Below are 12,695 nucleotides of genomic sequence, written 5' to 3' on the forward strand. Positions count from 1 at the left end.
TCTAAAAATAAAACCTTAGCATCATAACTGGTTATCAGCACTTCTTTCTTCAAAAATGTAGAAAGTAAACAGATAAACTTACTATCATCACCTTGTTTGATAATAACAGGATTTTGCATTATGTTATCACTTTACCTCAGCAAAGAATTTAAAATTAGTTTAATTCACGCTGGAATGCTTTTCTGAGTCAAGGCCTAGTGGATAATCCATAATTCACAGATATAGTGAAAGGTTAAATCTTTGAGGTCATCTTGATGACTGGAATTTCAAACTGCACACAAAAAGTTTACTTATAAGACAAAACAGTATGTTAAGTATTCAGAAGACTGCTTCTTTATACAGTTTAATATACATTAACTTCTCCATATACTGTATTCACTAGACATTCATGTTCTCCTCATAAACCCTGTAATAAATATTTTACTTCTGATTTCAAATATTATGATACTTTTTGTAATAATAAATGTTGTCCAAAAGGGATTGTGAATATGTTGATCACCAAAAGCATCTCATGGGAGCTTCCATAACAATGAACTAAAGACCTTCTGGTTTCTCATAAGAAAGTGAGGAGAACGTATGTCTAATATCTGTGTTTACTGTCTGTTTTCATGCAACATAACAACTTGGTTGGCTTCACGAAATAATTTATTTTCTATCATATACAGAAAAATCCAACTTGTTATGTGTATGAGTTTAGGGGCACCTAATATAGCCATTAATTAGGAAATTTAAGAGTATTATTTTGAAATACAGTGCAATGCTGCTTTTAATATTTTTTCTTCAATTCCTTCCTCAAATGAAAAATTGTGAATCATTTAAATATTGTCCTAGATAAAATGTTAAGTTTGTATCTCTGTCCTGTACCACCTCTGATTTTTTTAATAAATTTACCTTCTTATATATTTTGATCTCTTATTACCCAACTCACACAGCTGCACTGCTAAATTTGGCTTGGAAATAGAGATCTGCAAGTTGAATTTAATTTCAAGCTCTGCTGATGGCTTTCTTCCTTTCTCCTGTGGATATGTCACTTATATTGTCCCTGCTATTAGAGTATCTGTCTGTCTTATAGTCTTCAGCTTATTTACTCTCATAGTCCTGCAGAGAGATTTTCTTGAACAGAGAAATTCAGCACAAAGGAATCAAACATCAGTTTAAGGTCACAATAGTGGCCCCTCACTACAGTGAAGGGAAACGACATCTAATTCTGCACTTCTGTGTTACTGAAGATTATAATTATTATACTGTTTTAGCATTCTTTCCTTGCTTTCTGTATCCCACTCTTAATTTAACTTGTGAAAGTTTTCTGTCTTTACTTTTCCTTTCTTCATCTCAATTACACACTCCATCTGGCAATCTGGGCTGCCCCTGAAACCAGAACTCTTCTTGCCCAAGTGTGTACTTGGCTGTCCTGGGTTCAGCAGTAGCAGTCATTTTTCTCCCTCTTTCTTTCCTTCCCCCACCCTGACCCTCCCCGCTCCCGGAGTGTTGGGGAGGAGAATTGAGAGAATACTGCTGCTGAACCCAGGACATTGGCTTAATCCTTTCCTATAACTGAAAGCACCTGCCATTTCTTTCTGTTGTTCTGGATAGTAATTTTTTAAGGTATAAATACAGCTCTGGTTTGTTCCAAAGTATTACTTACTTTTCACAAGATACCATTTTACTTCAAGACAGGTTGTGAAAGGACACTATTTAATAAAGATCAGTAGCAAGAAGGCTGTTTTAGAAGAGCATTTAGATTATCCTTCACACGTCAGGACAAGAAACGGAATAAAAGGCTCTTTTCTTTTTAAAAATCTTCAACTCCAACCCATGTAATATGCAACAGTAATCTGGATGGCCATACACTCAAGGAGATTTAGTATGTTTCTAGCCATTTCAGAGATCAGTGTTACAGTGGGGTCATGACCACCTGCATTGGTGCAATGCATTTCCCTTTGGGGTGGCCAGGTGAAATGACAACCCATTGGAGCAACAGCATGAGCAAAGGCATCAACAAATCTGCGAAGACTTATGATGAGAGGAAAGGTTTCAGTCCACATGTTAAGGAGTGTGGTTTAGTGAGTAGATGAGTAGTTAAAACTGCAGCATTGAGGGGGAAGTAACTTCTGGCTTAACTCAGATCTGCTGTAGCTAGAATAATTTCTCTCGCCATGCCCTAATTGGATGCACAGGGAAGGACGGCTATGAGTCTCTGAACACTGAAATAAAAAAATGCTCCCAGCATTCTGGAATTTCAGGCTTAATTGTGTTCTTATCAGTGTGAAAACTACATTTAGCTGAAAGCTGATTTTTTTAGGATCACAGTCTCCTTTCCCGTGATACCCCTGCATTATAAACTCTGAAGCTGTGTGTGCTCTGTGCTAGAATAGTTACCTATGCTCAGATAAGCCATTTTTGTGAACTGTGGGATGGAGAAAAAATGCCTATGATAAGTCATAAAGCAGCTCTCATGGTCAGAATTTATCTGAACTTGGGTAAAATTGCAATCACTACTGATGAATTTAAATAGAACAAAAGACTGAGTAAAGCAGAAGCTTAATAGATATTTCAGAAATGTGGCCCTAGACACTCAAGTTTACTCAGAAAAATAAAATTTGTGTTCTTAATCAGGTATAGACTTTCAAACTATATAAATATGTTACTGATAATATATTTTGGCGAGGTTTTCTAGAAAGGAGGATAAAGACCAAAAGAGGTTCTGGACTTCTAGGTCATTATCTTAGATGGAAAACATTTTTCAGTTAAAAAGCATTAAAGGATTAAATGTTAAAGTATAGAACTGACAGAAACATTGTTTATTTAGTTTGTATTTCTTGTAATAATTATCATGGGATATTACTGTAGCAAACTCACTTCATAATTTAATGGTTTCAGACTTCAAAATTATCCTATAGCTATCTATAGCTAATTAGTCCTCTGAGTTTATTGATTAAATTTATTTATATTGTGTAGGTCCACTGAGGTTCAACAATCTTGTCTGTGTGGCTGGAAAAGAGTTGAAGGAAGAACCAAAAGAACATATTTTTTTAAACATTTGAAAATGTTAAAGCCTAGGCTACAGATATTTATTTTACTATATAGACATCATTCTTACAAATCAGATATATAGGAAGGGCAATTAAAAACATTTAATGAAATTATATTTCTCTTGGACTTTCACATATAGCAGCAATGTTTAGACTTCTCTGATTTGCAACACTTTTGCACATCAAGGTGCAGTAATTTTTGGGTCAGTGACTTCTTTCCTCACACTCATCACAAGATTAAGAAAACAATAGTGATGTCAGTTATTAAAGTCTGGTGGACATTTTTATTATTCTTCCTACAGATAAGTTCTGAGTAATATAAATAGTAATAAAAGAGGATGACAGGATGACTCGGTGTTTAGAAAGAAAAAGAAAATGGCAAGGCTACTTCAGACCTTCTAACAACTCCAGAATAAAAATGTAACCGTGGAAAAGGATACTAACAGATTTTGCTTTTTGCTCCTATGAATGGATTTTTTTCACCTTAATGGCTACTGATACTCCTCTTATTCATTTACTCCTTTCCTTTGTTTTTCTGCTCATCTTCTTCCACTAAAGTTTCTTTCTGTCTTATGCTATTCTTCTTGGGATTCCTAATTCCTTTCATAGAATCATAGAATAGCTAGGGTTGGAAAGGACCTCAAGATCATCTAGTTCCAACCCCCCTGCCACAGGCAGGGACACCTCACACTAAACCATCCCACCCAAGGCTTCATCCAACCTGACCTTGAACACTGCCAGGGATGGAGCACTCACAACCTCGCTGCGCAACCGATTCCAGTGCCTCACCACCCTAACAGGAAAGAATTTCCTCCTTATATCCAATCTAAATTTCCCCTGTTTAAGTTTTAACCTGTTAGCCCTTGTCCTGTCACTACAGTCCCTGACGAAGAGTCCCTCCCCAGCATCCCTATAGGCCCCCTTCAGGTACTGGAATGCTGCTATGAGGTCTCCATGCAGCCTTCCCTTCTCCAGGCTGAAAAGCCCCAACTTCCTCAGCCTGTCTTCATACGGGAGGTGCTCCAGTCCCCTGATCATCCTCGTGGCCCTCCTCTGGACTTGTTCCAACAGTTCCATGTCCTTTTTATGTTGAGGACACCAGAACTGCACACAATACTCCAAGTGAGGTCTCACAAGAGCAGAGTAGAGGGGCAGGATCACCTCCTTCGACCTGCTGGTCACGCTCCTTTTGATGCAGCCCAGGATACGGTTGGCTTTCTGGGCTGCGAGCGCACACTGCCGGCCCATGTTCATTTTCTCATTGACCAGCACCCCCAAGTCCTTCTCTGCAGGGCCGCTCTGAATCTCTTCTTTGCCCAGTCTGTAGCTGTGCCTGGGATTGCTCTGACCCAGGTGTAGGACCTTGCACTTGTCATGGTTGAACTTCATGAGGTTGGCATCAGCCCACCTCACAAGCGTGTCAGGGTCCCTCTGGATGGCATCCCTTCCCTCCAGCGTATCAACCGGACCACACAGCTTGGTGTCATCGGCAAACTTTCTGAGGGTGCACTCAATCTCACTGTCCATGTCAGCAACGAAGCTGTTAAACAAGACAGGTCCCAACACCGATCCCTGAGGGACACCACTCACTACTGGTCTCCAGCCGGACATCGAGCCATTGACCACAACTCTTTGTGTGCGGCCATCCAGCCAGTTCTTTATCCACCGAGTGGTCCATCCATCAAATTGATATCTCTCCAATTTAGAGAGAAGGATGTCGTGTGGGACAGTGTCAAACACTTTGCACAAGTCCAGGTAGATGACATCAACTGCTCTACCCTTGTCCATCAATTCTGTAGCCCCATCATAGAATGCCACCAAATTGGTCAGGCAGGATTTCCCCTTAGTGAAGCCATGCTGGCTGTCACCAAGCACCTTGCTGTTTTTCATGTGCCTTAGAATGCTGTCCAGGAGAATGTGCTCCAAGATTTTACCAAGCACAGAGGTGAGACTGACTGGTCTGTAATTCCTCGGGTCTTCCGTTTTCCCCTTCTTGAAAATGGGGGTTATATTTCCTTTTATCCAGTTGTTGGGAACTTCACCTGACTGCCATGATATTTTCATAATTTCAATTTTTTTCATAATTTCAATTATGAAAACTTGGTAAAAGGGTAAATGATTTCCCCAGTGAAGTCCAGTCATTGCCAGAGCAAATATAACCGACAGATGAAAAAGCTGTAGAGATTATGCATCCTTTCACATTTTGCAAGTCTCAGCTAAATCCATACGGTTAGATATTCTGAATCCTATGAAGAAGACCTACATCTCTTTTTTGATATGTCCTCATTAAAGAAGTGTATGTGTACTTATATCAACAAAACCAGACTTGACCGTTAACAAAGAAATGTTTCTTCTTAACCTTTTTTTCTCTAATAGAATCGTTATTCAGACATAAACTAATATTCTAAAAAAATTCTAATATTCAATAATTTTTTTTCCATAGTTGTATTGCTAGAAGGCTTGCATGTACTTAATATTTATCAAATATTTTATTATCACTTCTGAGAGGTTTCTGTATACTTTATATCTGAAACTGAACTTCCACGCATAACTAAATCAAGCAAAAAACTATTTACCCTAAGAAATTAAATACATTGACTTTAGTATTTGGGTAATATCATTATTATGGAAAAAATTATAAATAAGTATGTGATTATACTTTATGTTCAAACAACAGCAAATTACAGATATTTTATCAATTCTCCAGTCCAGTGCAGCAATGCAAAACCAGTTCTTATAGAATCATCCTTACTTGTTTTGCTGAACTAATATTTGCCTACATTTTTTATAATAGGACTGTGTGGTAGGTGGGTGTGTACATATCCACTAAATATACATGGTAGTTTATATTATGCAAATACTGAAGAAACAAGCAAATCTCCAAGGTGGCTGTGAAACAGGAATTGAAGCAAACTGGAAGGAGAAAACACTAGTTATATGAAAAGAAAATAAATTTTCAATAAGCGTATACATATTGTTATATTTTCTCCTCATCTCCATTTAGTAAGATGCTAATATAACAGAGATCCCAAGATTAATGGAATATGTCTTGTTTAATAAGTTTTGTTAATTTTCCATAGTCAGTTTATATTTACAGAATTAAACACATCAGACTGGAGAGGTTTAGTTAGCCCAAGTACTCATTAAGGAACATTAGCTGCCAAAGGCTCTAGGCACAGAGGAATCCTTCCAATGCATTTACATATAGCTTATATCCATTAACTGATTAGATGAAATATCATAAGACCCCAAGGTACCTGTCTTCAAGCAGAACCATCAAGCATATTTGCATACAGAATGTCATTTTAAAAGACAGACAAGCAGATTTCTGGTTGCTGCATAGCTGGGTAGAAGAAAACCAGGATAAAATAGAGGAACTGAGAGGAGCGGGGGCTCAAGTGTCCTATGACAGGAGTGCTCCCTGAAAAAGGTTGTCACTAGCTCTCAAATCCAACACGTCCTAAAAGCAAAGATCGGTCCTGGGAACCTTCAGCAGACTGATTTCACAACAGCCTGTAGTCCTGATTCCAGCCGTAGACTCCAATCTCTTTTCTTCAACCCAGCTCACGGCACCCAGATGAGAACCAGTTCAACATGCCCAGAACAAGGTTTTCCAGCATACCTCCTGCATGGAAAAATATTTTTTTCTTGTTTCTTTTTTTTTTATCCTGTGATTAATACTTTCCAGATTCACCTGTTAAGTACTGCTGAAGGAACCTTTCTCCAGTCACTCTGGTGGAGACCTTCACATTGATTTCAACATGTATGAAAAGATAACACATTTAATATATCTAATACAGATGCATGATTAAGAGCAGCCACCCTTGCCATGCCTAGGAAGTTGACTGTCATGTACCATAAAACCTTTATTATACCTGCTAATCTACTGGCAGATCAACACAAATGTGAATGAGACAGGAGAACAGCTAATCATGTTTCTGAGAAAAGATGAAGTTTACGAATCAGTTGGGATTTCAGCAACCAACACAGTGCGGTACAGCTCACTAGAAGACAACAGGGCCCTGGTTAGTTGGCACCAGTCAGTAAATACTGAAGAAAGTATTTCATACACATTTCCTTAAACCCGATTTATAACTCTACCTTAATGATATCTGCAGACTTTTTGAGAGATGCTTATGCTTTTGATTTTTTTTTTTTTTAATTTATAAAGATTTGCACATAAAGGCATTTGTCCAGAAAGATTCATGACTTCAAAAGGGCAGGAAGTTTCAGGCTAGGACTGTTCAAATTTTTCTGTTTAGTAGTAAAAGTTAGAACACATGTAAGAAAAAAAAGAAAGGGTGCTCAATTTTAACAGGTTATGAAAGATGATCAAAGCACAATTCAGAAAAGTAATTTATGAACAACAAACACAATTAAATTTCTGCTGAGCTGACAAAAAAATAGAAGGGGAAGGGAGGTGGGGGAATAGAAATCCAGACATTAATATCAACAAAACACATTACTGTGGTGGGAAAGGGTCTTCGTTTCTATCCAGGTGTCACATCTGACAAGCCAGATATTTGCTTTTTAAACAATTTTGTTGAAGTTCAACTCCAAACAGATACTTTGTGGAGAAGTAAAGTGGTCTTTTGGAGTTGAAGGTTTCCAGCACCTATGGGCCATAACCAGACTGGGCCATATTATCTAGTGACTGGACTCAGGAAATGAGCAGTTTAAAATATCATGTTAAGACTCATCAAGATCTTAAAAATATTTCTCATGCTGGTGTTGACATTTCAAGTGCATAAATTCCACTGCCACTGAAGTCCAACTGTCATGCCAGTAAACTTGTAGCTTTCCATTAGCTAATATTTCGTAGGTGCCTAATTCTCTTCCTACACAGTGTATGGAACAAGAATCCCACTCCCAGCTGTTCCTGCTGGGGAAAAAGACAAGTGAAGACAAGAAATTGATAAACAAAATTCCAATATTGCTTTATTTTCTACATTAGTATTTAAGGCTACTGCTTTTCTGTTCCTGTGTCTGAAGATTTGTCTAAAAGACTTTTTGAGTTTGCTTTGAAATAATTAGGCAGGTCAACACTGATTTTACTGTCTGCATTTCCAGAAGTTGTTTCATTCTATACTCATGGATTTACTTTTCTACCCTTTTGAAAGGTTCATTTTTATGTTTGTTTTTGGCAGAAGCAATCCATTTTTAAGCATCAAATCTCAGCTTGATAATAGTGCATTAAGTAAATTCATATGAGTTGAACTACAAGCATTAACTAAACGCAGACTATTTTAGTAAATGTAAAAATCCCTTTGGCTTAGTTTGGCCTAAGTGAAATATTTCAACCTACACCCACCTAAACCAGGGAGCGTGAGAGATACATTCAGGATTATAGACCTCTTCTTTCCATTTCCTCTGCCTCTCTCCCTTAGCTGATAGCTCTTGCAGGATATGCTAATGTTGTCTTCATTACATAGCCCATGACTGCCTTCATGGAACTAAAAACATCAGCTGGAGTGAAAGATTTCTCTCTGAAAGACCATTTGAGAGGTCACCTGAGAGTAACAAACAGAACTCCACTGTGTTTTCTGACTTGGAGTATTTGCGAACTTGTGAAAGAACCATGGGGATGTACAGCAGGGTACAGCTGAGACATAGCATTTCTATTAGAAAACATAGGGAGTTAAAATTCAAGGGCTGAATAGAAGATGGTAAAAGCTGTGAGAGACAGGCCAGGAAAGCAAAAGGCATCTGGAGCTGGGCTGTCCTTCAAAGGCAAAGCAGTATTGATTGATGATTAGCAAGAAGACCAATCTAGTATCTTAATATTTATATGAGGATTTTGCTATAGGGTATTAATTAACTCTTTATTGTGTATGGAATCTACATGTTAAAAAAAAGCCTAAGAAGCATTTGGTTATTATTCATTACACATTGGGAATTTTCCCAGATTGTTATTGGGTGATGATTCTTCAGCATACTCCCAAACACTAGATTTACTCCTAAAAGGCAAGATGTCAGTAACACTGACAAAATGCACTGCGCAGAAGTTGTCAGCATTTCAGTGCTGAGCATCAGGGATGCCTCCTGCAGTGTAACATATCGATGCCTGGGAGCCAGCTACCTGCCCTCTCATTAGCACAAGGGCACTCACCAGCAGTGTCAATGCTAGACAGTAATGAACATGACAGGGGACTGCCTGGGGGATACATGCCATTGACAAGGTGCCCTTCCTTACCAACAGTTTGCAACCACTGGGTGATCCAATGAATGTGGTAGGGGCAACCTCTGACTTCAGATTGCCTAGAGACATTCTCATTGTTCCTGTCTTAGAAGATCACAAGTATGACGTCTCAGGACATTGCCTTGCACATGCTGTACTCTCTTGTAAATGCTTCTAAAAACATTAAGTGAACTATCAGTAGCAATTAATGAGAAGGGTTCTTCACAGTAACTCAGTGTGTTCGATTCATTTTTTAAGCATAACTTCTTTTATCTTCATTTGATTTTAACAAAGGTGTTTTTCCAATAAGGATTGTATTGCAAGCAAAAAGACCTTCCCAATTTAATGCAAATTTGGAGACCAGAATGAGGTGAATAGAACAGTATTCATAACATAGTGCCATCGCAATGGATTTGTAAACACTCTCCTAGCATTACAGTGCTGTCAGGTAAATGGATGTATAGCATACTGGAATACGAGACACCAGAACAAACACTTAAGGCATTCAGATAAGTTTCAAATTATTCACATTTTGCAGTGTTTGAGATGCTCTGTCAAATTCTTTTCCATGCTACCTGTATTCTCCTATTTTAGAATCAGCTGAGGAAGGCCTTCTCTGTGTTCATCATATCCTCTTCTGTTTCAAAAAAACATAGGCTAAAGCATTTGCTGAATTGCATCCTACATTTTATGGAAGAAAAATAGTTCAGTCTTGTGGTTCCTCAACCCTTCCAAAGAGGAGTTGTTTTTTGTTTTTTGTTTTTTTTTTTTTTTTTTTTTTGTAATCTGGGAGAATGAAAACAAACACACAAAAATGTCCTGTGTTTGCAAGCTTGGCTCTGGCTAATTCAATGTGTGGCCTTTCACATATCACTTTGCAAAAAAGTTACTGATGGCTTTTCTAGAGTCAGGAAGAAGGGCTGGCCCTGCAGGATTGTTGGTTTAAGATGAAGCGTCTTTGCAAAGCACCTTTCCCAGGAAAACAAACACTTAAGTAAATCACTGCCTTTTACAGGATGAACTTGATACCCAAAACTCAAGTGGATTTGAAATCTGCTTGAAGCAAATATAATTCAAAACTTGAAGGTATAATTAAATGGCTTCGGTTGGGATGAAACTGCTCTCATGGCAATTCTACTATTTAATGAATTTTACTAACCCCTGAAGATTTTCACATCAGAGCTCTGTCAGCTGATTTAGTTGGGATAATTTCTTTCCAATTATTTTCTTATTTATTTTGCCAGGTGGAAGAAACTATATAGAAAACCTTATATGCTCATTATTTCAAGAAAATAGTTGACATTCTGAACACTTTCTAAATTTAATGTATCTATCCACAACTGGCATTCATTCACAATGTCTATTGAGAGTACTACATTCACAACAGCACAAAATCGAAAACAACTCTTGCTGGTATGGAATCACAACACATGATGTAATGACATTTGGAAAATAATTAAGAAAGGAAATGGCAGAAGAGGTATGTTATGCTGTATCTTGTTTTTCATGGTTATATTTAGTCCTTTACCAAGCATTGTATTTGAAGGTGGGGAGAAAAAAAGAAAAAAAATTAATCTTGCAAAGCAACTGATTTCCATGATGAATTTGATCAAACACTAGTAGACTACTGACAGATGTGGTAGAAAAGGAACAGGATCAAGTGACATAGCTGGATTGAGGATGTATAGTAGGTCAATGACAGAAGTAAAAACAGGACCCAGAACAAAATGGGGTGCCTGGCAGTTTCACAGTTGCCTTCTATTTCCTGGAATTTTGCTTTAATAATATAACATTGAAAATCAATTTGGATGACTTAATGTCCTGCTAGTCTTTAGCAAGTGATAGCCAGAAACCATAAGATTTCTGCCTTTGAGTGTCAGCTGTCTTTTACATGGAAAGTTGTAGAGGGTAACCTGGAATGAGAATTTGATCTATGACAGTTTCTGAGCCCTGCTGCTTTTAGGGATCATTACATAGCCTGCACGAACAGTGGTTATACTCAAGTAGAAAGTCTCCTACCTGCTCTGCATCTCAGGGAAATCAGGTCCTATTCTAAGAAAATTTAATTCTACTTCCTCTCTTTTCTGTCATGAAGAGAGCTTCCTAAACCTCTTAAGCTTAACAGAGGAAATACAGTAGTGTAACCAGAAAGGTTTGCTGTTGATGTTCTGGTAATTTGTATGTTGGTTTATTAGGAAGGTTCATCTCTCTCTGCCTTTGAGACACTCAAACTGTAGAGATATTTTTGGTTGGTTTTTTTTTTTTTTCCTCCCTTCTAAAAGGACAGGATTAAAAAGAATACTGTAAATTAATTTCATAAAAGAGGGAATATTTTTACAGAATTGTAGATTAGCATTCCAATTCTTTTGATTAACTATTGAAACTAATTTGCTGGTTTTAAAGATAGGTAAACTGGGAGTTTAATTTCAATCTGGAAATGAGTTTTCCAGCCTTCTATGAAAATTTCTGGAGATTTTGGAAAAATGCTTGTTTCTAACTTCCACCGTCTTGTGCAAGATTTTGAACTGCAGATCTCAAACTTTGTACAAGCCATTTGTATTTACCTATCTAATCTGACTACATTAAGATTGCTAGCATAAAACTGTCCTAGCTGAAAGTAATGGATGTATGTAAACTGGAACGTATGCAATGCAGACCATTTCCTAAACAATGAAATATCATCACATCTTATTATCTTTAATGACTATGACAAAATTAAGTTATGCTGCTTTTCTGAATACAAATGAGTATGTGTGTGTGCGTGTGTATGAGCAATAGTGTCTGTACACATTGGACACTGGCTGTATCTCATTGTTCTTTGAGAAATGAAGACTTGTGAAGCAAATGCAGTTTCACTAATTTATGTGATACCATGCTTTTCCCACACTAAAGTGCAATCCTTTGATATATTTCCATCCTAAACAGTAGCAGCTCAATGGCTTTTTTAGCTGCTGAGGATCTCGGCAGAAAATTTTTGGAGCAGAGTTATGTGTCTCTGTGTGTGTGTGTTTATAAAACAAAGGAGATTTAAGAAAACAGTACTGTAAAAATCAAGGACAGTATATGCTATTAATTATCAAGAAAAATACCAAGAAAATACTGACAACATAAACCATTTCACTGTTATACACTGGAAAAGAGGAGAAAATGACCAATAACTAAAGTACTGCTTTTTGCAGTGCCACAGGACAGTGTGCAGTGTTGGGGAAATCTAGAGAGATCGCCTCTGTGACAGTACTTTCTGTTCAGAGGTGAACCATGAGGGAAGGTAATGTTTGTCCACCCAACTGCTGGAATGTCATGAAGGACACTAAAAGTAAAAAGTATGGATTAATGCTGTAAATAATAATCTTTCTGTTATCTGGCATGATAGAATTTCAATTATGTACAACGTACTTCTCCAAATAAACTGGATTCTGCTGTTTGGACAGTGAGCTTTTTGCTTTTCTGAAAGATTTAGGATTTCTGAAACCAATATTTTTTGA

The sequence above is a fragment of the Lathamus discolor genome, chromosome 1 (genome assembly GCF_037157495.1).
Source record: "Lathamus discolor isolate bLatDis1 chromosome 1, bLatDis1.hap1, whole genome shotgun sequence".
In the NCBI taxonomy this organism is placed as follows: Eukaryota; Metazoa; Chordata; class Aves; order Psittaciformes; family Psittacidae; genus Lathamus; species Lathamus discolor.